The sequence below is a fragment of the Lampris incognitus genome, chromosome 3 (assembly GCF_029633865.1).
Source record: "Lampris incognitus isolate fLamInc1 chromosome 3, fLamInc1.hap2, whole genome shotgun sequence".
NCBI classification, from domain to species: Eukaryota; Metazoa; Chordata; class Actinopteri; order Lampriformes; family Lampridae; genus Lampris; species Lampris incognitus.
In genome coordinates, this window is record NC_079213.1 from 23301769 (window position 1) to 23324680 (window position 22912).

At 44.2% G+C, this 22912-nt stretch overlaps 10 non-coding genes across 10 annotated transcripts; all 10 read right to left on the reverse strand.

The window, feature by feature from the left end:
* Window positions 1-104: 104 nt before the first annotated feature.
* Window positions 105-176, reverse strand: trnad-guc (transfer RNA aspartic acid (anticodon GUC)). The gene has a single exon. It is a non-coding gene; the product is annotated as a tRNA-Asp (tRNA).
* A 1509-nt stretch (window positions 177-1685) lies between these two features.
* trnad-guc (transfer RNA aspartic acid (anticodon GUC)) lies at window positions 1686-1757 on the reverse strand. Its single transcript has one exon. It is a non-coding gene; the product is annotated as a tRNA-Asp (tRNA).
* A 1508-nt stretch (window positions 1758-3265) lies between these two features.
* On the reverse strand, window positions 3266-3337 carry trnad-guc (transfer RNA aspartic acid (anticodon GUC)). Its single transcript has one exon. It is a non-coding gene; the product is annotated as a tRNA-Asp (tRNA).
* A 1507-nt stretch (window positions 3338-4844) lies between these two features.
* Window positions 4845-4916, reverse strand: trnad-guc (transfer RNA aspartic acid (anticodon GUC)). The gene has a single exon. It is a non-coding gene; the product is annotated as a tRNA-Asp (tRNA).
* Window positions 4917-9586: 4670 nt separating this feature from the next.
* On the reverse strand, window positions 9587-9658 carry trnad-guc (transfer RNA aspartic acid (anticodon GUC)). Its single transcript has one exon. It is a non-coding gene; the product is annotated as a tRNA-Asp (tRNA).
* A 3100-nt stretch (window positions 9659-12758) lies between these two features.
* Window positions 12759-12830, reverse strand: trnad-guc (transfer RNA aspartic acid (anticodon GUC)). Its single transcript has one exon. It is a non-coding gene; the product is annotated as a tRNA-Asp (tRNA).
* Window positions 12831-14332: 1502 nt separating this feature from the next.
* On the reverse strand, window positions 14333-14404 carry trnad-guc (transfer RNA aspartic acid (anticodon GUC)). The gene has a single exon. It is a non-coding gene; the product is annotated as a tRNA-Asp (tRNA).
* Window positions 14405-15908: 1504 nt separating this feature from the next.
* trnad-auc (transfer RNA aspartic acid (anticodon AUC)) lies at window positions 15909-15980 on the reverse strand. Its single transcript has one exon. It is a non-coding gene; the product is annotated as a tRNA-Asp (tRNA).
* A 1440-nt stretch (window positions 15981-17420) lies between these two features.
* Window positions 17421-17492, reverse strand: trnad-guc (transfer RNA aspartic acid (anticodon GUC)). The gene has a single exon. It is a non-coding gene; the product is annotated as a tRNA-Asp (tRNA).
* A 1504-nt stretch (window positions 17493-18996) lies between these two features.
* Window positions 18997-19068, reverse strand: trnad-guc (transfer RNA aspartic acid (anticodon GUC)). Its single transcript has one exon. It is a non-coding gene; the product is annotated as a tRNA-Asp (tRNA).
* Window positions 19069-22912: the final 3844 nt, after the last annotated feature.

Genomic DNA, 22912 nt, shown 5'->3' on the forward strand with positions numbered 1-22912 from the left:
TAGTTTTCCCCAGCAAGAAGCAGACAGTCGCACTACTGCCATCGTTGAAGGAAACATAGGGAGAAGTCAACATGGTAACGACTCAAGTCATAAATTTATGTACCCTCCTCGTCGGGGAATTGAACCCCGGTCTCCTGCGTGACAGGCAGGGATACTAGCCACTATACTAACGAGAACTCTCTGCAACGGAAAACGTGGGCCTATTGTTGGCTCTTTACCGGACGGTATGCATATAGAGGACCAGAAAAGAGCTTAATGACAGCATAAGCAACGGATGAACTGAGTCGAGAGATATTCACCAGCAGTGAGTGGAAGTCTCCTTACATCGTGTCCTAACTGGACGCGAATGTGTGACTATCGTGTCGCATCGGACACTCTGTCCACACTGAAACCGTCATGTAAGAAACCGTGTCCCTATCAGCTTTGCGATCGAGAGCAGACTGGAGAAGTTTCTCGTCCGTGACATAGCGCTTTTCAACGCGAGGGACATCAAGTAAATAAAACAGGGCATCCAACAACATTTCAGCTGAAAACAACCCACTGCATCGTGCACTACAGCGCTGCGTCATTTGAGGCCATTTGGGACATTTTTGTAAAAATTAAAGCAGTCAAACTAATTAGTTCCTGACGCTCCCTGCCGTCGCATTCAGTTAGGACACAATGTTTGTGAAACTCTATGTGATAACCGTTTTGCCAGACTTTTCTTGGACCCATAACACACCTACAAATTACTGTGTGGTACCTTTGACACTCTTAAAGAGACTTTTTCCAATGTAAAACGAGCTAGCCAGGAGTCGAAGCTAGAATCTTCTGATCCGTAGTCAGACGCGTTATCCATTGCGCCACTAGCCCATAGATGGCAGCTCTGTCTCTTCAATTCAACTCACACATATTACACACACATGGCTTTTGACTAGAAAAATACTCTTTCAATTGTTATGCTTTACTGCACGGCGCCTTGAGGTCTAACCAAACTTTCAGTTATAATGGCACGATAGCATGTTGTGCATGGAAATGCATGGGCACTTAATTATTTTTCACTTAAATTACTCCCAATGCGAAAGTCCTTCATAGAACCATAAATGCACAACAACCACTACCATGCCCGGGATTCAAACCCGGTTTGCTGCGCATGCAGCGCAGAGAACTAAACACCGTACCACCACCACCACAACCACTGTACAGCACACTACCAATCTTTACACAAAACCGTAAACTGTTTAAAACTGCGCACAAGACAAATTGTGTTGGCACATCACTTTCTCCGTTTATATTTCTCTTGATCTGATGTTGCACAACCTTTGTAAAAGTCCCGTTGTGTCCAACGTTGAAGTCATTGCAGTTCTCTTCTATTCTATTACCTTTCAAATTTAAGTTTCTTCGGCTGTTGAAACATCAGAGACCAAAGGAAACACAGAGAAATCCCAAAATTTATATAGAGGATCTAGAAATAGCAGAAAACTGTCCATATAAGGCCAAAAATAGCTATACCAAAATACTAGGTTTTAATTTAGGCAAAGAGGAAAGAACAGGGAGAGATATTAGATAGGTTTTTACTGTTGCCTTGGTTTGCTGTTGATTTAGTTTTCCCCAGCAAGAAGCAGACAGTTGCACTACTGCCATCGTTGAAGGAAACATAGGGAGAAGTCAACATGGTAACGACTCAAGTCATAAATTGATGTACCCTCCCCGTCGGGGAATTGAACCCCGGTCTCCTGCGTGACAGGCAGGGATACTAGCCACTATACTAACAAGGACTCTCTGCAACGGAAAACGTGGGCCTATTGTTGGCTCTTTACCGGACGGTATGCATATAGAGGACCAGAAAAGAGCTTAATGACAGCATAAGCAACGGATGAACTGAGTCGAGATATTCACCAGCAGTGAGTGGAGGTCTCCTTACATCGTGTCCTAACTGGATGCGAATGTGTGACTATCGTGTCGCATCGGACACTCTGTCCACACTGAAACCGTCATGTAAGAAACCGTGTCCCTATCAGCTTTGCGATCGAGAGCAGACTGGAGAAGTTTCTCGTCCGTGACATAGCGCTTTTCAACGCGAGGGACATCAAGTAAATAAAACAGGGCATCCAACAACATTTCAGCTGAAAACAACCCACTGCATCGTGCACTACAGCGCTGCGTCATTTAAGGCCATTTGGGAAATTTTTGTAAAAAATAAAGCAGTCAAACTAATTAGTTCCTGACGCTCCCTGCCGTCGCATTCAGTTAGGACACAATGTTTGTGAAACTCTATGTGATAACCGTTTTGCCAGACTTTTCTTGGACTCATAACACACCTACAAATTACTGTGTGGTACCTTGGACACTCTAAAAGAGACTTTTTCCCCACGTAAAACGAGCTAGCCAGGAGTCGAAGCTAGAATCTTCTGATCCGTAGTCAGACGCGTTATCCATTGCGCCACTAGCCCAAAGATGGCACTTCTGTCTGTTCAATTCAACTCACACATATTACACACACATGGCTTTTGACTAGAAAAATACTCTTTCAACTGTTATGCTTTACTGCACGGCGCCTTGAGGTCTAACCAAACTTTCAGTTATAATGGCACGATAGCATGTTGTGCATGGAAATGCATGGGCACTTAATTATTTTTCAGTTAAATTACTCCCAATGCGAAAGTCCTTCATAGAACCATAAATTCACAACAACCACTACCATGCCCGGGATTCAAACCCGGTTTGCTGCGCCTGCAGCGCAGAGAACTAAACACCGTACCACTACCACCACCACCACAGTACAGCACACTACCAATCTTTACACAAAACCGTAAACTGTTTAAAACTGCGCACAAGACAAATTGTGTTGGCACATCACTTTCTCCGTTTATATTTCTCTTGATCTGATGTTGCACAACCTTTGTAAAAGTCCCGTTGTGTCCAACGTTGAAGTCATTGCAGTTCTCTTCTATTCTATTACCTTTCAAATTTAAGTTTCTTCGGCTGTTGAAACATCAGAGACCAAAGGAAACACAGAGAAATCCCAAAATTTATATAGAGGATCTAGAAATAGCAGAAAACTGTCCATATAAGGCCAAAAATAGCTATACCAAAATACTAGGTTTTAATTTAGGCAAAGAGGAAAGAACAGGGAGAGATATTAGATAGGTTTTTACTGTTGCCTTGGTTTGCTGTTGATTTAGTTTTCCCCAGCAAGAAGCAGACAGTTGCACTACTGCCATCGTTGAAGGAAACATAGGGAGAAGTCAACATGGTAACGACTCAAGTCATAAATTGATGTACCCTCCCCGTCGGGGAATTGAACCCCGGTCTCCTGCGTGACAGGCAGGGATACTAGCCACTATACTAACAAGGACTCTCTGCAACGGAAAACGTGGGCCTATTGTTGGCTCTTTACCGGACGGTATGCATATAGAGGACCAGAAAAGAGCTTAATGACAGCATAAGCAACGGATGAACTGAGTCGAGATATTCACCAGCAGTGAGTGGAGGTCTCCTTACATCGTGTCCTAACTGGATGCGAATGTGTGACTATCGTGTCGCATCGGACACTCTGTCCACACTGAAACCGTCATGTAAGAAACCGTGTCCCTATCAGCTTTGCGATCGAGAGCAGACTGGAGAAGTTTCTCGTCCGTGACATAGCGCTTTTCAACGCGAGGGACATCAAGTAAATAAAACAGGGCATCCAACAACATTTCAGCTGAAAACAACCCACTGCATCGTGCACTACAGCGCTGCGTCATTTAAGGCCATTTGGGAAATTTTTGTAAAAAATAAAGCAGTCAAACTAATTAGTTCCTGACGCTCCCTGCCGTCGCATTCAGTTAGGACACAATGTTTGTGAAACTCTATGTGATAACCGTTTTGCCAGACTTTTCTTGGACTCATAACACACCTACAAATTACTGTGTGGTACCTTGGACACTCTAAAAGAGACTTTTCCCCACGTAAAACGAGCTAGCCAGGAGTCGAAGCTAGAATCTTCTGATCCGTAGTCAGACGCGTTATCCATTGCGCCACTAGCCCAAAGATGGCACTTCTGTCTGTTCAATTCAACTCACACATATTACACACACATGGCTTTTGACTAGAAAAATACTCTTTCAACTGTTATGCTTTACTGCACGGCGCCTTGAGGTCTAACCAAACTTTCAGTTATAATGGCACGATAGCATGTTGTGCATGGAAATGCATGGGCACTTAATTATTTTTCAGTTAAATTACTCCCAATGCGAAAGTCCTTCATAGAACCATAAATTCACAACAACCACTACCATGCCCGGGATTCAAACCCGGTTTGCTGCGCCTGCAGCGCAGAGAACTAAACACCGTACCACTACCACCACCACCACAGTACAGCACACTACCAATCTTTACACAAAACCGTAAACTGTTTAAAACTGCGCACAAGACAAATTGTGTTGGCACATCACTTTCTCCGTTTATATTTCTCTTGATCTGATGTTGCACAACCTTTGTAAAAGTCCCGTTGTGTCCAACGTTGAAGTCATTGCAGTTCTCTTCTATTCTATTACCTTTCAAATTTAAGTTTCTTCGGCTGTTGAAACATCAGAGACCAAAGGAAACACAGAGAAATCCCAAAATTTATATAGAGGATCTAGAAATAGCAGAAAACTGTCCATATAAGGCCAAAAATAGCTATACCAAAATACTAGGTTTTAATTTAGGCAAAGAGGAAAGAACAGGGAGAGATATTAGATAGGTTTTTACTGTTGCCTTGGTTTGCTGTTGATTTAGTTTTCCCCAGCAAGAAGCAGACAGTCGCACTACTGCCATCGTTGAAGGAAACATAGGGAGAAGTCAACATGGTAACGACTCAAGTCATAAATTGATGTACCCTCCCCGTCGGGGAATTGAACCCCGGTCTCCTGCGTGACAGGCAGGGATACTAGCCACTATACTAACGAGGACTCTCTGCAACGGAAAACGTGGGCCTATTGTTGGCTCTTTACCGGACGGTATGCATATAGAGGACCAGAAAAGAGCTTAATGACAGCATAAGCAACGGATGAACTGAGTCGAGAGATATTCACCAGCAGTGAGTGGAAGTCTCCTTACATCGTGTCCTAACTGGACGCGAATGTGTGACTATCGTGTCGCATCGGACACTCTGTCCACACTGAAACCGTCATGTAAGAAACCGTGTCCCTATCAGCTTTGCGATCGAGAGCAGACTGGAGAAGTTTCTCGTCCGTGACATAGCGCTTTTCAACGCGAGGGACATCAAGTAAATAAAACAGGGCATCCAACAACATTTCAGCTGAAAACAACCCACTGCATCGTGCACTACAGCGCTGCGTCATTTGAGGCCATTTGGGACATTTTTGTAAAAATTAAAGCAGTCAAACTAATTAGTTCCTGACGCTCCCTGCCGTCGCATTCAGTTAGGACACAATGTTTGTGAAACTCTATGTGATAACCGTTTTGCCAGACTTTTCTTGGACCCATAACACACCTACAAATTACTGTGTGGTACCTTTGACACTCTTAAAGAGACTTTTTCCAATGTAAAACGAGCTAGCCAGGAGTCGAAGCTAGAATCTTCTGATCCGTAGTCAGACGCGTTATCCATTGCGCCACTAGCCCATAGATGGCAGCTCTGTCTCTTCAATTCAACTCACACATATTACACACACATGGCTTTTGACTAGAAAAATACTCTTTCAATTGTTATGCTTTACTGCACGGCGCCTTGAGGTCTAACCAAACTTTCAGTTATAATGGCACGATAGCATGTTGTGCATGGAAATGCATGGGCACTTAATTATTTTTCACTTAAATTACTCCCAATGCGAAAGTCCTTCATAGAACCATAAATGCACAACAACCACTACCATGCCCGGGATTCAAACCCGGTTTGCTGCGCATGCAGCGCAGAGAACTAAACACCGTACCACCACCACCACAACCACTGTACAGCACACTACCAATCTTTACACAAAACCGTAAACTGTTTAAAACTGCGCACAAGACAAATTGTGTCTGCACATCACTTTCTCCGTTTATATTTCTCTTGATCTGATGTTGTACAACCTTTATAAAATTCCTGTTGTGTCCAACGTTGAAGTCATTGCAGTTCTCTTCTATTCTATTACCTTTCAAATTTAAGTTTCTTTGCCTAAATTAAAACCTAGTATTTTGGTATAACTATTTTTGGCCTTTTATGGACAGTTTTCTGCTATTTCTAGATCCTCTATATAAAGTTTTGGATTTCTCTGTGTTTACTTTTGCCTCTGATGTTTCAACAGCCAAAGAGGAAAGAGCAGGCAGAGATATTAGATAGGTTTTTACTGTTGCCTTGGTTTGCTGTTGATTTAGTTTTCCCCAGCAAGAAGCAGGCAGTCGCACTACTGCCATCGTTGAAGAAAACATAAGAAGAAGTCAACATGCTAACGACACAAGTCATAAATTAATGCATCCTCCCCGTCGGGGAGTTGAACCCCGGTCTCCCGCGTGACAGGCAGGGATACGATCCCCTATACCAACGAGGACTCTCTGCAATGGAAAACGTGGGCCTATTGTTTGCTCTTTACCGGACGGTATGCATATAGAGGACCAGAAAAGAGCTTAATGACAGCATAACCAACGGATGAACTGAGTCGAGATATTCACCAGCAGAGAGTGGAAGTCTCCTTACATCGTGTCCTAACTGGACGCGAATGTGTGACTATCGTGTCGCATCGGACACTCTGTCCACACTGAAACCGTCATGTAAGAAACCGTGTCCCTATCAGCTTTGCGATCGAGAGCAGACTGGAGAAGTTTCTCGTCCGTGACATAACGCTTTTCAACGCGAGGGACATCAAGTAAATAAAACAGGGCATCCAACAACATTTCAACTGAAAACAACCCACTGCATCGTCCACTACAGCGCTGCGTCATTCGAGGCCATTTGGGACATTTTTGTAAAAATTAAAGCAGTCAAACTAATTAGTTGCTGAAGCTCCCTCGGGTCGCATTCAGTTAGGAAACACAGGGGTTAGTGTTGGTGAAACTCTATATGATAACCACTTTGCCAGACTTTTCTTAGACTCATAACACACCTACAAATTACTGTGTGGTACCTTGGACACTCTAAAAGAGACTTTTTCCCACGTAAAACGAGCTAGCCAGGAGTCGAAGCTAGAATCTTCTGATCCGTAGTCAGACGCGTTATCCATTGCGCCACTAGCCCAAAGATGGCAGCTCTGTCTGTTCAATTCAACTCACACATATTACACACACATGGCTTTTGACTAGAAAAATACTCTTTCAACTGTTATGCTTTACTGCACGGCGCCTTGAGGTCTAACCAAACTTTCAGTTATAATGGCACGATAGCATGTTGTGCATGGAAATGCATGGGCACTTAATTATTTTTCAGTTAAATTACTCCCAATGCGAAAGTCCTTCATAGAACCATAAATTCACAACAACCACTACCATGCCCGGGATTCAAACCCGGTTTGCTGCACCTGCAGCGCAGAGAACTAAACACCGTACCACCACCACCACCACAGTACGGCACACTACCAATGTTTACACAAAACCGTAAACTGTTTAAAACTGCGCACAAGACAAATTGTGTTGGCACATCACTTTCTCCGTTTATATTTCTCTTGATCTGATGTTGCACAACCTTTGTAAAAGTCCCGTTGTGTCCAACGTTGAAGTCATTGCAGTTCTCTTCTATTCTATTACCTTTCAAATTTAAGTTTCTTCGGCTGTTGAAACATCAGAGACCAAAGGAAACACAGAGAAATCCCAAAATTTATATAGAGGATCTAGAAATAGCAGAAAACTGTCCATATAAGGCCAAAAATAGCTATACCAAAATACTAGGTTTTAATTTAGGCAAAGAGGAAAGAACAGGGAGAGATATTAGATAGGTTTTTACTGTTGCCTTGGTTTGCTGTTGATTTAGTTTTCCCCAGCAAGAAGCAGACAGTCGCACTACTGCCATCGTTGAAGGAAACATAGGGAGAAGTCAACATGGTCACGACTCAAGTCATAAATTGATGTACCCTCCCCGTCGGGGAATTGAACCCCGGTCTCCTGCGTGACAGGCAGGGATACTAGCCCCTATACTAACAAGGACTCTCTGCAACGGAAAACGTGGGCCTATTGTTGGCTCTTTACCGGACGGTATGCATATAGAGGACCAGAAAAGAGCTTAATGACAGCATAAGCAACGGATGAACTGAGTCGAGATATTCACCAGCAGTGAGTGGAGGTCTCCTTACATCGTGTCCTAACTGGATGCGAATGTGTGACTATCGTGTCGCATCGGACACTCTGTCCACACTGAAACCGTCATGTAAGAAACCGTGTCCCTATCAGCTTTGCGATCGAGAGCAGACTGGAGAAGTTTCTCGTCCGTGACATAGCGCTTTTCAACGCGAGGGACATCAAGTAAATAAAACAGGGCATCCAACAACATTTCAGCTGAAAACAACCCACTGCATCGTGCACTACAGCGCTGCGTCATTTGAGGCCATTTGGGACATTTTTGTAAAAATTAAAGCAGTCAAACTAATTAGTTCCTGACGCTCCCTGCCGTCGCATTCAGTTAGGACACAATGTTTGTGAAACTCTATGTGATAACCGTTTTGCCAGACTTTTCTTGGACCCATAACACACCTACAAATTACTGTGTGGTACCTTTGACACTCTTAAAGAGACTTTCTCCAATGTACAACGAGCTAGCCAGGAGTCGAAGCTAGAATCTTCTGATCCGTAGTCAGACGCGTTATCCATTGCGCCACTAGCCCATAGATGGCACCTCTGTCTCTTCAATTCAACTCACACATATTACACACACATGGCTTTTGACTGGAAAAATACTCTTTCAACTGTTATGCTTTACTGCACGGCGCCTTGAGGTCTAACCAAACTTTCAGTTATAATGGCACGATAGCATGTTGTGCATGGAAATGCATGGGCACTTAATTATTTTTCAGTTAAATTACTCCCAATGCGAAAGTCCTTCATAGAACCATAAATTCACAACAACCAATACCATGCCCGGAATTCAAACCCGGTTTGCTGCGCCTGCAGCGCAGAAAACTAAACACCGTACCACCACCACCACCACAGTACGGCACACTACCAATCTTTACACAAAACCGTAAACTGTTTAAAACTGCGCACAAGACAAATTGTGTTGGCACATCACTTTCTCCGTTTATATTTCTCTTGATCTGATGTTGCACAACCTTTGTAAAAGTCCCGTTGTGTCCAACGTTGAAGTCATTGCAGTTCTCTTCTATTCTATTACCTTTCAAATTTAAGTTTCTTCGGCTGTTGAAACATCAGAGACCAAAGGAAACACAGAGAAATCCCAAAATTTATATAGAGGATCTAGAAATAGCAGAAAACTGTCCATATAAGGCCAAAAATAGCTATACCAAAATACTAGGTTTTAATTTAGGCAAAGAGGAAAGAACAGGGAGAGATATTAGATAGGTTTTTACTGTTGCCTTGGTTTGCTGTTGATTTAGTTTTCCCCAGCAAGAAGCAGACAGTCGCACTACTGCCATCGTTGAAGGAAACATAGGGAGAAGTCAACATGGTAACGACTCAAGTCATAAATTGATGTACCCTCCCCGTCGGGGAATTGAACCCCGGTCTCCTGCGTGACAGGCAGGGATACTAGCCACTATACTAACGAGGACTCTCTGCAACGGAAAACGTGGGCCTATTGTTGGCTCTTTACCGGACGGTATGCATATAGAGGACCAGAAAAGAGCTTAATGACAGCATAAGCAACGGATGAACTGAGTCGAGAGATATTCACCAGCAGTGAGTGGAAGTCTCCTTACATCGTGTCCTAACTGGACGCGAATGTGTGACTATCGTGTCGCATCGGACACTCTGTCCACACTGAAACCGTCATGTAAGAAACCGTGTCCCTATCAGCTTTGCGATCGAGAGCAGACTGGAGAAGTTTCTCGTCCGTGACATAGCGCTTTTCAACGCGAGGGACATCAAGTAAATAAAACAGGGCATCCAACAACATTTCAGCTGAAAACAACCCACTGCATCGTGCACTACAGCGCTGCGTCATTTGAGGCCATTTGGGACATTTTTGTAAAAATTAAAGCAGTCAAACTAATTAGTTCCTGACGCTCCCTGCCGTCGCATTCAGTTAGGACACAATGTTTGTGAAACTCTATGTGATAACCGTTTTGCCAGACTTTTCTTGGACCCATAACACACCTACAAATTACTGTGTGGTACCTTTGACACTCTTAAAGAGACTTTTTCCAATGTAAAACGAGCTAGCCAGGAGTCGAAGCTAGAATCTTCTGATCCGCAGTCAGACGCGTTATCCATTGCGCCACTAGCCCATAGATGGCAGCTCTGTCTCTTCAATTCAACTCACACATATTACACACACATGGCTTTTGACTAGAAAAATACTCTTTCAATTGTTATGCTTTACTGCACGGCGCCTTGAGGTCTAACCAAACTTTCAGTTATAATGGCACGATAGCATGTTGTGCATGGAAATGCATGGGCACTTAATTATTTTTCACTTAAATTACTCCCAATGCGAAAGTCCTTCATAGAACCATAAATGCACAACAACCACTACCATGCCCGGGATTCAAACCCGGTTTGCTGCGCATGCAGCGCAGAGAACTAAACACCGTACCACCACCACCACAACCACTGTACAGCACACTACCAATCTTTACACAAAACCGTAAACTGTTTAAAACTGCGCACAAGACAAATTGTGTCTGCACATCACTTTCTCCGTTTATATTTCTCTTGATCTGATGTTGTACAACCTTTATAAAATTCCTGTTGTGTCCAACGTTGAAGTCATTGCAGTTCTCTTCTGATCTATTACCTTTCAAATTTAAGTTCCTTTGCCTAAATTAAAACCTAGTATTTTGGTATAACTATTTTTGGCCTTTTATGGACAGTTTTCTGCTATTTCTAGATCCTCTATATAAAGTTTTGGATTTCTCTGTGTTTACTTTTGCCTCTGATGTTTCAACAGCCAAAGAGGAAAGAGCAGGCAGAGATATTAGATAGGTTTTTACTGTTGCCTTGGTTTGCTGTTGATTTAGTTTTCCCCAGCAAGAAGCAGGCAGTCGCACTACTGCCATCGTTGAAGAAAACATAAGAAGAAGTCAACATGCTAACGACACAAGTCATAAATTAATGCATCCTCCCCGTCGGGGAGTTGAACCCCGGTCTCCCGCGTGACAGGCAGGGATACGATCCCCTATACCAACGAGGACTCTCTGCAATGGAAAACGTGGGCCTATTGTTTGCTCTTTACCGGACGGTATGCATATAGAGGACCAGAAAAGAGCTTAATGACAGCATAACCAACGGATGAACTGAGTCGAGATATTCACCAGCAGAGAGTGGAAGTCTCCTTACATCGTGTCCTAACTGGACGCGAATGTGTGACTATCGTGTCGCATCGGACACTCTGTCCACACTGAAACCGTCATGTAAGAAACCGTGTCCCTATCAGCTTTGCGATCGAGAGCAGACTGGAGAAGTTTCTCGTCCGTGACATAACGCTTTTCAACGCGAGGGACATCAAGTAAATAAAACAGGGCATCCAACAACATTTCAACTGAAAACAACCCACTGCATCGTCCACTACAGCGCTGCGTCATTCGAGGCCATTTGGGACATTTTTGTAAAAATTAAAGCAGTCAAACTAATTAGTTGCTGAAGCTCCCTCGGGTCGCATTCAGTTAGGAAACACAGGGGTTAGTGTTGGTGAAACTCTATATGATAACCACTTTGCCAGACTTTTCTTAGACTCATAACACACCTACAAATTACTGTGTGGTACCTTGGACACTCTAAAAGAGACTTTTTCCCACGTAAAACGAGCTAGCCAGGAGTCGAAGCTAGAATCTTCTGATCCGTAGTCAGACGCGTTATCCATTGCGCCACTAGCCCAAAGATGGCACCTCTGTCTGTTCAATTCAACTCACACATATTACACACACATGGCTTTTGACTAGAAAAATACTCTTTCAACTGTTATGCTTTACTGCACGGCGCCTTGAGGTCTAACCAAACTTTCAGTTATAATGGCACGATAGCATGTTGTGCATGGAAATGCATGGGCACTTAATTATTTTTCAGTTAAATTACTCCCAATGCGAAAGTCCTTCATAGAACCATAAATTCACAACAACCACTACCATGCCCGGGATTCAAACCCGGTTTGCTGCACCTGCAGCGCAGAGAACTAAACACCGTACCACCACCACCACCAACACCACAGTACGGCACACTACCAATGTTTACACAAAACCGTAAACTGTTTAAAACTGCGCACAAGACAAATTGTGTTGGCACATCACTTTCTCCGTTTATATTTCTCTTGATCTGATGTTGCACAACCTTTGTAAAAGTCCCGTTGTGTCCAACGTTGAAGTCATTGCAGTTCTCTTCTATTCTATTACCTTTCAAATTTAAGTTTCTTCGGCTGTTGAAACATCAGAGACCAAAGGAAACACAGAGAAATCCCAAAATTTATATAGAGGATCTAGAAATAGCAGAAAACTGTCCATATAAGGGCAAAAATAGCTATACCAAAATACTAGGTTTTAATTTAGGCAAAGAGGAAAGAACAGGGAGAGATATTAGATAGGTTTTTACTGTTGCTTTGGTTTGCTGTTGATTTAGTTTTCCCCAGCAAGAAGCAGACAGTCGCACTACTGCCATCGTTGAAGTAAACATAGGGAGAAGTCAACATGGTCACGACTCAAGTCATAAATTGATGTACCCTCCCCGTCGGGGAATTGAACCCCGGTCTCCTGCGTGACAGGCAGGGATACTAGCCACTATACTAACAAGGACTCTCTGCAACGGAAAACGTGGGCCTATTGTTGGCTCTTTACTGGACGGTATGCATATAGAGGACCAGAAAAGAGCTTAATGACAGCATAAGCAACGGATGAACTGAGTCGAGATATTCACCAGCAGTGAGTGGAGGTCTCCTTACATCGTGTCCTAACTGGATGCGAATGTGTGACTATCGTGTCGCATCGGACACTGTCCACACTGAAACCGTCATGTAAGAAACCGTGTCCCTATCAGCTTTGCGATCGAGAGCAGACTGGAGAAGTTTCTCGTCCGTGACATAGCGCTTTTCAACGCGAGGGACATCAAGTAAATAAAACAGGGCATCCAACAACATTTCAGCTGAAAACAACCCACTGCATCGTGCACTACAGCGCTGCGTCATTTGAGGCCATTTGGGACATTTTTGTAAAAATTAAAGCAGTCAAACTAATTAGTTCCTGACGCTCCCTGCCGTCGCATTCAGTTAGGACACAATGTTTGTGAAACTCTATGTGATAACCGTTTTGCCAGACTTTTCTTGGACCCATAACACACCTACAAATTACTGTGTGGTACCTTTGACACTCTTAAAGAGACTTTTTCCAAAGTACAACGAGCTAGCCAGGAGTCGAAGCTAGAATCTTCTGATCCGTAGTCAGACGCGTTATCCATTGCGCCACTAGCCCATAGATGGCACCTCTGTCTCTTCAATTCAACTCACACATATTACACACACATGGCTTTTGACTGGAAAAATACTCTTTCAACTGTTATGCTTTACTGCACGGCGCCTTGAGGTCTAACCAAACTTTCAGTTATAATGGCACGATAGCATGTTGTGCATGGAAATGCATGGGCACTTAATTATTTTTCAGTTAAATTACTCCCAATGCGAAAGTCCTTCATAGAACCATAAATTCACAACAACCACTACCATGCCCGGAATTCAAACCCGGTTTGCTGCGCCTGCAGCGCAGAGAACTAAACACCGTACCACCACCACCACCACAGTACGGCACACTACCAATCTTTACACAAAACCGTAAACTGTTTAAAACTGCGCACAAGACAAATTGTGTTGGCACATCACTTTCTCCGTTTATATTTCTCTTGATCTGATGTTGCACAACCTTTGTAAAAGTCCCGTTGTGTCCAACGTTGAAGTCATTGCAGTTCTCTTCTATTCTATTACCTTTCAAATTTAAGTTTCTTCGGCTGTTGAAACATCAGAGACCAAAGGAAACACAGAGAAATCCCAAAATTTATATAGAGGATCTAGAAATAGCAGAAAACTGTCCATATAAGGCCAAAAATAGCTATACCAAAATACTAGGTTTTAATTTAGGCAAAGAGGAAAGAACAGGGAGAGATATTAGATAGGTTTTTACTGTTGCCTTGGTTTGCTGTTGATTTAGTTTTCCCCAGCAAGAAGCAGACAGTCGCACTACTGCCATCGTTGAAGGAAACATAGGGAGAAGTCAACATGGTAACGACTCAAGTCATAAATTGATGTACCCTCCCCGTCGGGGAATTGAACCCCGGTCTCCTGCGTGACAGGCAGGGATACTAGCCACTATACTAACAAGGACTCTCTGCAACGGAAAACGTGGGCCTATTGTTGCCTCTTTACCGGACGGTATGCATATAGAGGACCAGAAAAGAGCTTAATGACAGCATAAGCAACGGATGAACTGAGTCGAGATATTCACCAGCAGTGAGTGGAGGTCTCCTTACATCGTGTCCTAACTGGATGCGAATGTGTGACTATCGTGTCGCATCGGACACTCTGTCCACACTGAAACCGTCATGTAAGAAACCGTGTCCCTATCAGCTTTGCGATCGAGAGCAGACTGGAGAAGTTTCTCGTCCGTGACATAGCGCTTTTCAACGCGAGGGACATCAAGTAAATAAAACAGGGCATCCAACAACATTTCAGCTGAAAATAATCCACTGCATCGTGCACTACAGCGCTGCGTCATTTGAGGCCATTTGGGAAATTTTTGTAAAAAATAAAGCAGTCAAACTAATTAGTTGCTGACGCTCCCTGCCGTCGCATTCAGTTAGGACACAATGTTTGTGAAACTCTATGTGATAACCGTTTTGCCAGACTTTTCTTGGACCCATAACACACCTACAAATTGCTGTGTGGTACCTTTGACACTCTTAAAGAGACTTTTTCCAATGTAAAACGAGCGAGCCAGGAGTCGAAGCTAGAATCTTCTGATCCGTAGTCAGACGCGTTATCCATTGCGCCACTAGCCCATAGATGGCAGCTCTGTCTGTTCAATTCAACTCACACATATTACACACACATGGCTTTTGACTGGAAAAATACTCTTTCAACTGTTATGCTTTACTGCACGGCGCCTTGAGGTCTAACCAAACTTTCAGTTATAATGGCACGATAGCATGTTGTGCATGGAAATGTATGGGCACTTAATTATTTTTCACTTAAATTACTCCCAATGCGAAAGTCCTTCATAGAACCATAAATTCACAACAACTACTACCATGCCCGGGATTCAAACCCGGTTTGCTGCGCCTGCAGCGCAGCGAACTAAACACCGTACCACCGCCACCACCACAGTACAGCACACTACCAATCTTTACACAAAACCGTAAACTGTTTAAAACTGCGCACAAGACAAATTGTGTTGGCACATCACTTTCTCCGTTTATATTTCTCTTGATCTGATGTTGCACAACCTTTGTAAAAGTCCCGTTGTGTCCAACGTTGAAGTCATTGCAGTTCTCTTCTATTCTATTACCTTTCAAATTTAAGTTTCTTCGGCTGTTGAAACATCAGAGACCAAAGGAAACACAGAGAAATCCCAAAATTTATATAGAGGATCTAGAAATAGCAGAAAACTGTCCATATAAGGCCAAAAATAGCTATACCAAAATACTAGGTTTTAATTTAGGCAAAGAGGAAAGAACAGGGAGAGATATTAGATAGGTTTTTACTGTTGCCTTGGTTTGCTGTTGATTTAGTTTTCCCCAGCAAGAAGCAGACAGTCGCACTACTGCCATCGTTGAAGGAAACATAGGGAGAAGTCAACATGGTCACGACTCAAGTCATAAATTGATGTACCCTCCCCGTCGGGGAATTGAACCCCGGTCTCCTGCGTGATAGGCAGGGATACTAGCCACTATACTAACAAGGACTCTCTGCAACGGAAAACGTGGGCCTATTGTTGGCTCTTTACCGGACGGTATGCATATAGAGGACCAGAAAAGAGCTTAATGACAGCATAAGCAACGGATGAACTGAGTCGAGATATTCACCAGCAGTGAGTGGAGGTCTCCTTACATCGTGTCCTAACTGGATGCGAATGTGTGACTATCGTGTCGCATCGGACACTCTGTCCACACTGAAACCGTCATGTAAGAAACCGTGTCCCTATCAGCTTTGCGATCGAGAGCAGACTGGAGAAGTTTCTCGTCCGTGACATAGCGCTTTTCAACGCGAGGGACATCAAGTAAATAAAACAGGGCATCCAACAACATTTCAGCTGAAAACAACCCACTGCATCGTGCACTACAGCGCTGCGTCATTTAAGGCCATTTGGGAAATTTTTGTAAAAAATAAAGCAGTCAAACTAATTAGTTCCTGACGCTCCCTGCCGTCGCATTCAGTTAGGACACAATGTTTGTGAAACTCTATGTGATAACCGTTTTGCCAGACTTTTCTTGGACCCATAACACACCTACAAATTACTGTGTGGTACCTTTGACACTCTTAAAGAGACTTTTTCCAATGTAAAACGAGCTAGCCAGGAGTCGAAGCTAGAATCTTCTGATCCGTAGTCAGACGCGTTATCCATTGCGCCACTAGCCCATAGATGGCAGCTCTGTCTGTTCAATTCAACTCACACATATTACACACACATGGCTTTTGACTGGAAAAGTTGTCTTTCAACTGTTATGCTTTACTGCACGGCGCCTTGAGGTCTAACCAAACTTTCAGTTATAATGGCACGATAGCATGTTGTGCATGGAAATGCATGGGCACTTAATTATTTTTCAGTTAAATTACTCCCAATGCGAAAGTCCTTCATAGAACCATACATTCACAACAACCACTACCATGCCCGGGATTCAAACCCGGTTTGCTGCGCCTGCAGCGCAGCGAACTAAACACCGTACCACCACCACCACCACAGTACAGCACACTACCAATCTTTACACAAAACCGTAAACTGTTTAAAACTGCGCACAAGACAAATTGTGTTGGCACATCACTTTCTCCGTTTATATTTCTCTTGATCTGATGTTGCACAACCTTTGTAAAAGTCCCGTTGTGTCCAACGTTGAAGTCATTGCAGTTCTCTTCTATTCTATTACCTTTCAAATTTAAGTTTCTTCGGCTGTTGAAACATCAGAGACCAAAGGAAACACAGAGAAATCCCAAAATTTATATAGAGGATCTAGAAATGGCAGAAAACTGTCCATATAAGGCCAAAAATAGCTATACCAAAATGCTAGGTTTTGCTGTTGATTTAGTTTTCCCCAGCAAGAAGCAGACAGGCGCACTACTGCCATCGTTGAAGGAAACATAGGGAGAAGTCAACATGGTCACGACTCAAGTCATAAATTGATGTACCCTCCCCGTCGGGGAATTGAACCCCGGTCTCCTGCGTGACAGGCAGGGATACTAGCCACTATACTAACAAGGACTCTCTGCAACGGAAAACGTGGGCCTATTGTTGGCTCTTTACCGGACGGTATGCATATAGAGGACCAGAAAAGAGCTTAATGACAGCATAAGCAACGGATGAACTGAGTCGAGATATTCACCAGCAGTGAGTGGAGGTCTCCTTACATCGTGTCCTAACTGGATGCGAATATGTGACTATCGTGTCGCATCGGACACTCTGTCCACACTGAAACCGTCATGTAAGAAACCGTGTCCCTATCAGCTTTGCGATCGAGAGCAGACTGGAGAAGTTTCTCGTCCGTGACATAGCGCTTTTCAACGCGAGGGACATCAAGTAAATAAAACAGGGCATCCAACAACATTTCAGCTGAAAACAACCCACTGCATCGTGCACTACAGCGCTGCGTCATTTAAGGCCATTTGGGAAATTTTTGTAAAAAATAAAGCAGTCAAACTAATTAGTTCCTGACGCTCCCTGCCGTCGCATTCAGTTAGGACACAATGTTTGTGAAACTCTATGTGATAACCGTTTTGCCAGACTTTTCTTGGACTCGTAACACACCTACAAATTACTGTGTGGTACCTTGGACACTCTAAAAGAGACTTTTTCCCACGTAAAACGAGCTAGCCAGGAGTCGAAGCTAGAATCTTCTGATCCGTAGTCAGACGCGTTATCCATTGCGCCACTAGCCCAAAGATGGCAGCTCTGTCTGTTCAATTCAACTCACACATATTACACACACATGGCTTTTGACTGGAAAAGTTGTCTTTCAACTGTTATGCTTTACTGCACGGCGCCTTGAGGTCTAACCAAACTTTCAGTTATAATGGCACGATAGCATGTTGTGCATGGAAATGCATGGGCACTTAATTATTTTTCAGTTAAATTACTCCCAATGCGAAAGTCCTTCATAGAACCAAAAATTCACAACAACCACTACCATGCCCGGGATTCAAACCCGGTTTGCAGCGCCTGCAGCGCAGAGAACTAAACACCGTACCACCACCACCACCACAATACAGCACACTGCCAATCTTTACACAAAACCGTAAACTGTTTAAAACTGCGCACAAGACAAATTGTGTTGGCACATCACTTTCTCCGTTTATATTTCTCTTGATCTGATGTTGCACAACCTTTGTAAAAGTCCCGTTGTGTCCAACGTTGAAGTCATTGCAGTTCTCTTCTATTCTATTACCTTTCAAATTTAAGTTTCTTCGGCTGTTGAAACATCAGAGACCAAAGGAAACACAGAGAAATCCCAAAATTTATATAGAGGATCTAGAAATAGCAGAAAACTGTCCATATAAGGGCAAAAATAGCTATACCAAAATACTAGGTTTTAATTTAGGCAAAGAGGAAAGAACAGGGAGAGATATTAGATAGGTTTTTACTGTTGCTTTGGTTTGCTGTTGATTTAGTTTTCCCCAGCAAGAAGCAGACAGTCGCACTACTGCCATCGTTGAAGGAAACATAGGGAGAAGTCAACATGGTCACGACTCAAGTCATAAATTGATGTACCCTCCCCGTCGGGGAATTGAACCCCGGTCTCCTGCGTGACAGGCAGGGATACTAGCCACTATACTAACAAGGACTCTCTGCAAAGGAAAACGTGGGCCTATTGTTGGCTCTTTACTGGACGGTATGCATATAGAGGACCAGAAAAGAGCTTAATGACAGCATAAGCAACGGATGAACTGAGTCGAGATATTCACCAGCAGTGAGTGGAGGTCTCCTTACATCGTGTCCTAACTGGATGCGAATGTGTGACTATCGTGTCGCATCGGACACTCTGTCCACACTGAAACCGTCATGTAAGAAACCGTGTCCCTATCAGCTTTGCGATCGAGAGCAGACTGGAGAAGTTTCTCGTCCGTGACATAGCGCTTTTCAACGCGAGGGACATCAAGTAAATAAAACAGGGCATCCAACAACATTTCAGCTGAAAACAACCCACTGCATCGTGCACTACAGCGCTGCGTCATTTGAGGCCATTTGGGACATTTTTGTAAAAATTAAAGCAGTCAAACTAATTAGTTCCTGACGCTCCCTGCCGTCGCATTCAGTTAGGACACAATGTTTGTGAAACTCTATGTGATAACCGTTTTGCCAGACTTTTCTTGGACCCATAACACACCTACAAATTACTGTGTGGTACCTTTGACACTCTTAAAGAGACTTTTTCCAAAGTACAACGAGCTAGCCAGGAGTCGAAGCTAGAATCTTCTGATCCGTAGTCAGACGCGTTATCCATTGCGCCACTAGCCCATAGATGGCACCTCTGTCTCTTCAATTCAACTCACACATATTACACACACATGGCTTTTGACTGGAAAAATACTCTTTCAACTGTTATGCTTTACTGCACGGCGCCTTGAGGTCTAACCAAACTTTCAGTTATAATGGCACGATAGCATGTTGTGCATGGAAATGCATGGGCACTTAATTATTTTTCAGTTAAATTACTCCCAATGCGAAAGTCCTTCATAGAACCATAAATTCACAACAACCACTACCATGCCCGGAATTCAAACCCGGTTTGCTGCGCCTGCAGCGCAGAGAACTAAACACCGTACCACCACCACCACCACAGTACGGCACACTACCAATCTTTACACAAAACCGTAAACTGTTTAAAACTGCGCACAAGACAAATTGTGTTGGCACATCACTTTCTCCGTTTATATTTCTCTTGATCTGATGTTGCACAACCTTTGTAAAAGTCCCGTTGTGTCCAACGTTGAAGTCATTGCAGTTCTCTTCTATTCTATTACTGTAATGTCCGTAGACGCCTTGTCTTACTGACATAAGAATAATTCAAGAACCAGCCGACTTCGTAGGTTCTTAACTGTGTAGCTTTTACTAGCGTTCATCCGACATACAACCTTCATAACATGCGCTTCTAACTTCCTGTATACGTCACACGCACTGCACGTACATCCGTGAGTGGGTCAAGTTAAACACGTGACCTTTCATTCATTACATCTCCCCCTCTAAGATGATTTTCTAACCTGTATATCACCCCCCTTTTCACAAAAAATAAAAAATCCCCCCACAATACACAAGTCCATACGCCTCACAAATCCAGCCGGATTGCTGGCTTGCTCACCCTGCCAGAGCGAGTAACATATGGTGTGGAAGTTGGCATTTCTGCTGCTCGGGACTCATCCGTGTTTCCACTCTCCCCTGGAGTGACATGGTCAGGATCCCTGCTGACAAAGGTGAGTGTTTTAGGTGTGGCCAACAGGTGGCGCCTGTTCCTTCTGTAATGTTCACCTTGAGCTGTCTCCACTATGTAGGATCTGGGAGTGGAGCTCTGACTGTGAACTACTGCTGGCATTGTCCATGTTTTCTGTCCATCAGGTTTGATGAGTACTGCGTCACCCGAGTTCAGTGGGCGCAGTGTCCGCACGCCGTTCCTGCGGTTGTAGTAGAAAGCCTGCCTCGATTTGGCTGCGGCGTCAGCGGTTTTGATCAGTTCCTCTTTAGGCCAGGCCGGTTTCAGGTTATGCTGCAATGTGGGTAAGGTGGTTCTGAGTCTCCTACCCATGAGCAATTCCGCTGGACTGGCTCCAGTGGAAGAAGAGGGTGTAGCTCTGTATGTCAACAGGGCGAGGAGAGGGTCTTCCTGCCTTAATATGCTTTTGGCTATCTGAACAGCCCTCTCTGCCTGTCCATTACTCTGGGGGTAGTGTGGGCTTGAAGTCACATGGATGAAATCATAATCCTCACTGAACCTCCTCATCTCTTCTGAAACTAGCTGTGGCCCATTATCACTAACTACAATTTCAGGGATACCAAAACGTGCAAATGTAGCCTTCAGCCTAGCTACAACCTGACTGCTAGTAGTTGTTGGTAGATTTAGGATCTCCAAAAACCTGGAATAATAGTCAGACACTATCAAGTAGTTTTGCTTTTTGTACTCACACAGGTCTATGCCAACTTTCTGCCATGGTCTGGATGGGAGCTCACTTGACATTAAAGGCTCTTTTCTCTGTGTGTTCTTGTGTTCTCTGCAGAATTGACATTGCTGTATCTTTGTTGTAATGTGCTCTGTCATTTTGGGCCACCACACTGACTGGCTAGCTCTCTCTCTGCACTTAGCTATCCCCTGGTGCCCGTCGTGTATTCTGTCTAAGATCACCTCCCTCATCTCTGTGGGAATGACGATACGACTGCCTCTGATGACTAAACCATCTACCGCAGATAACTCCCCTCTCACCTGATAAAAGTCTCTGGCACCTAATGGGCACATTATCCAAGTCTTTGCTGTTCATGAGAGGCACTAGTGGTTTATGATCGGTGACAAGTCTGAAATTGTCAAGCCCAAACAAGTACTTCTCGAACCTTTCACATGCCCAGACGCTGGCTAAGCACTCTTTCTCGATCTGTGCGTACCTTGTCTCTGCGTCACTCAGCCGTCGGGAGCAGTAGGCCACGGGCTTCCAGTGTTCCCCGTGCTGCTGGAGCAGAACGCCTCCCAGCCCGTAGCTGCTGGCATCTGCTGACACCACCGTAGCCTTATTGACGTCATAAAAGGTGAGTACCGGGGCGGTGGCGAGTGCTGCTTTAAGGTCTTGGAATGCTGTGTTCTGTGCAGGTCCCCACAGCCACTCTGTCGTTGCTTTAAGCAGTCCATAAAGCGGCTGACCTACAGTGGACAGCTCTGGGACGTATTTTGCCAAATAGTTCACCATCCCGAGGAACCTCTTGAGTTCCGTCACGTTCTGGGGCTGAGGAAAGTTCTCTATTCCGGCCACTTTGTCCGGGTCAGGTCTGATGCCTGCCTCGTTGATGATATGACCAAGGAAGCGGACTTGTTTCTGTTTGAACTTGCATTTCGCTTGGTTCAGTTTGAGACCTGCTGTTTCAATGACCCCCAGCGCCTCTGCTAGGCGCCGGTCATGGATTTCCTCAGTCTCTCCATGTATAAGGATGTCATCCATGTACACCTCTGTGCCCTCTAGCCCGGTCAGAGTTTCCGCCATCTTTCTCTGGAAAATCTCTGGAGCACTCGTTATACCAAATGGAAGGCGGCAGAAAGCATACCTCCCAAATGGGGTGATGAAAGTGGTGAGCCCCCTGCTGTCTTCATGCAAGGGGATCTGGTAAAACCCACTTGCTGCATCCAACGTTGTGAAGAACTTTGACCCTGCGAGCCTTGGCATTATTTCCTCCATAGTGGGCAGCACGTATTTCTCACGTTTCACCGCTCGATTCAGCCTCCTGAGGTCAGCGCAGCAGCGAACCTCTTTCTTGTTCGGTTTCAGCACCGGCACCATAGCGGCGCACCATTCTGTGGGCTGAGTCACTTTTTCAATAATGCCCTCATTTTCCATGCGCTGCAGTTCTTTCTTAACCAGTGGTACAAGTGGCAGCGGTATCCGTCTGGCTGTATGCACCGCGTATGGCTGGGCACCCTCCACCAGAGCTATTTT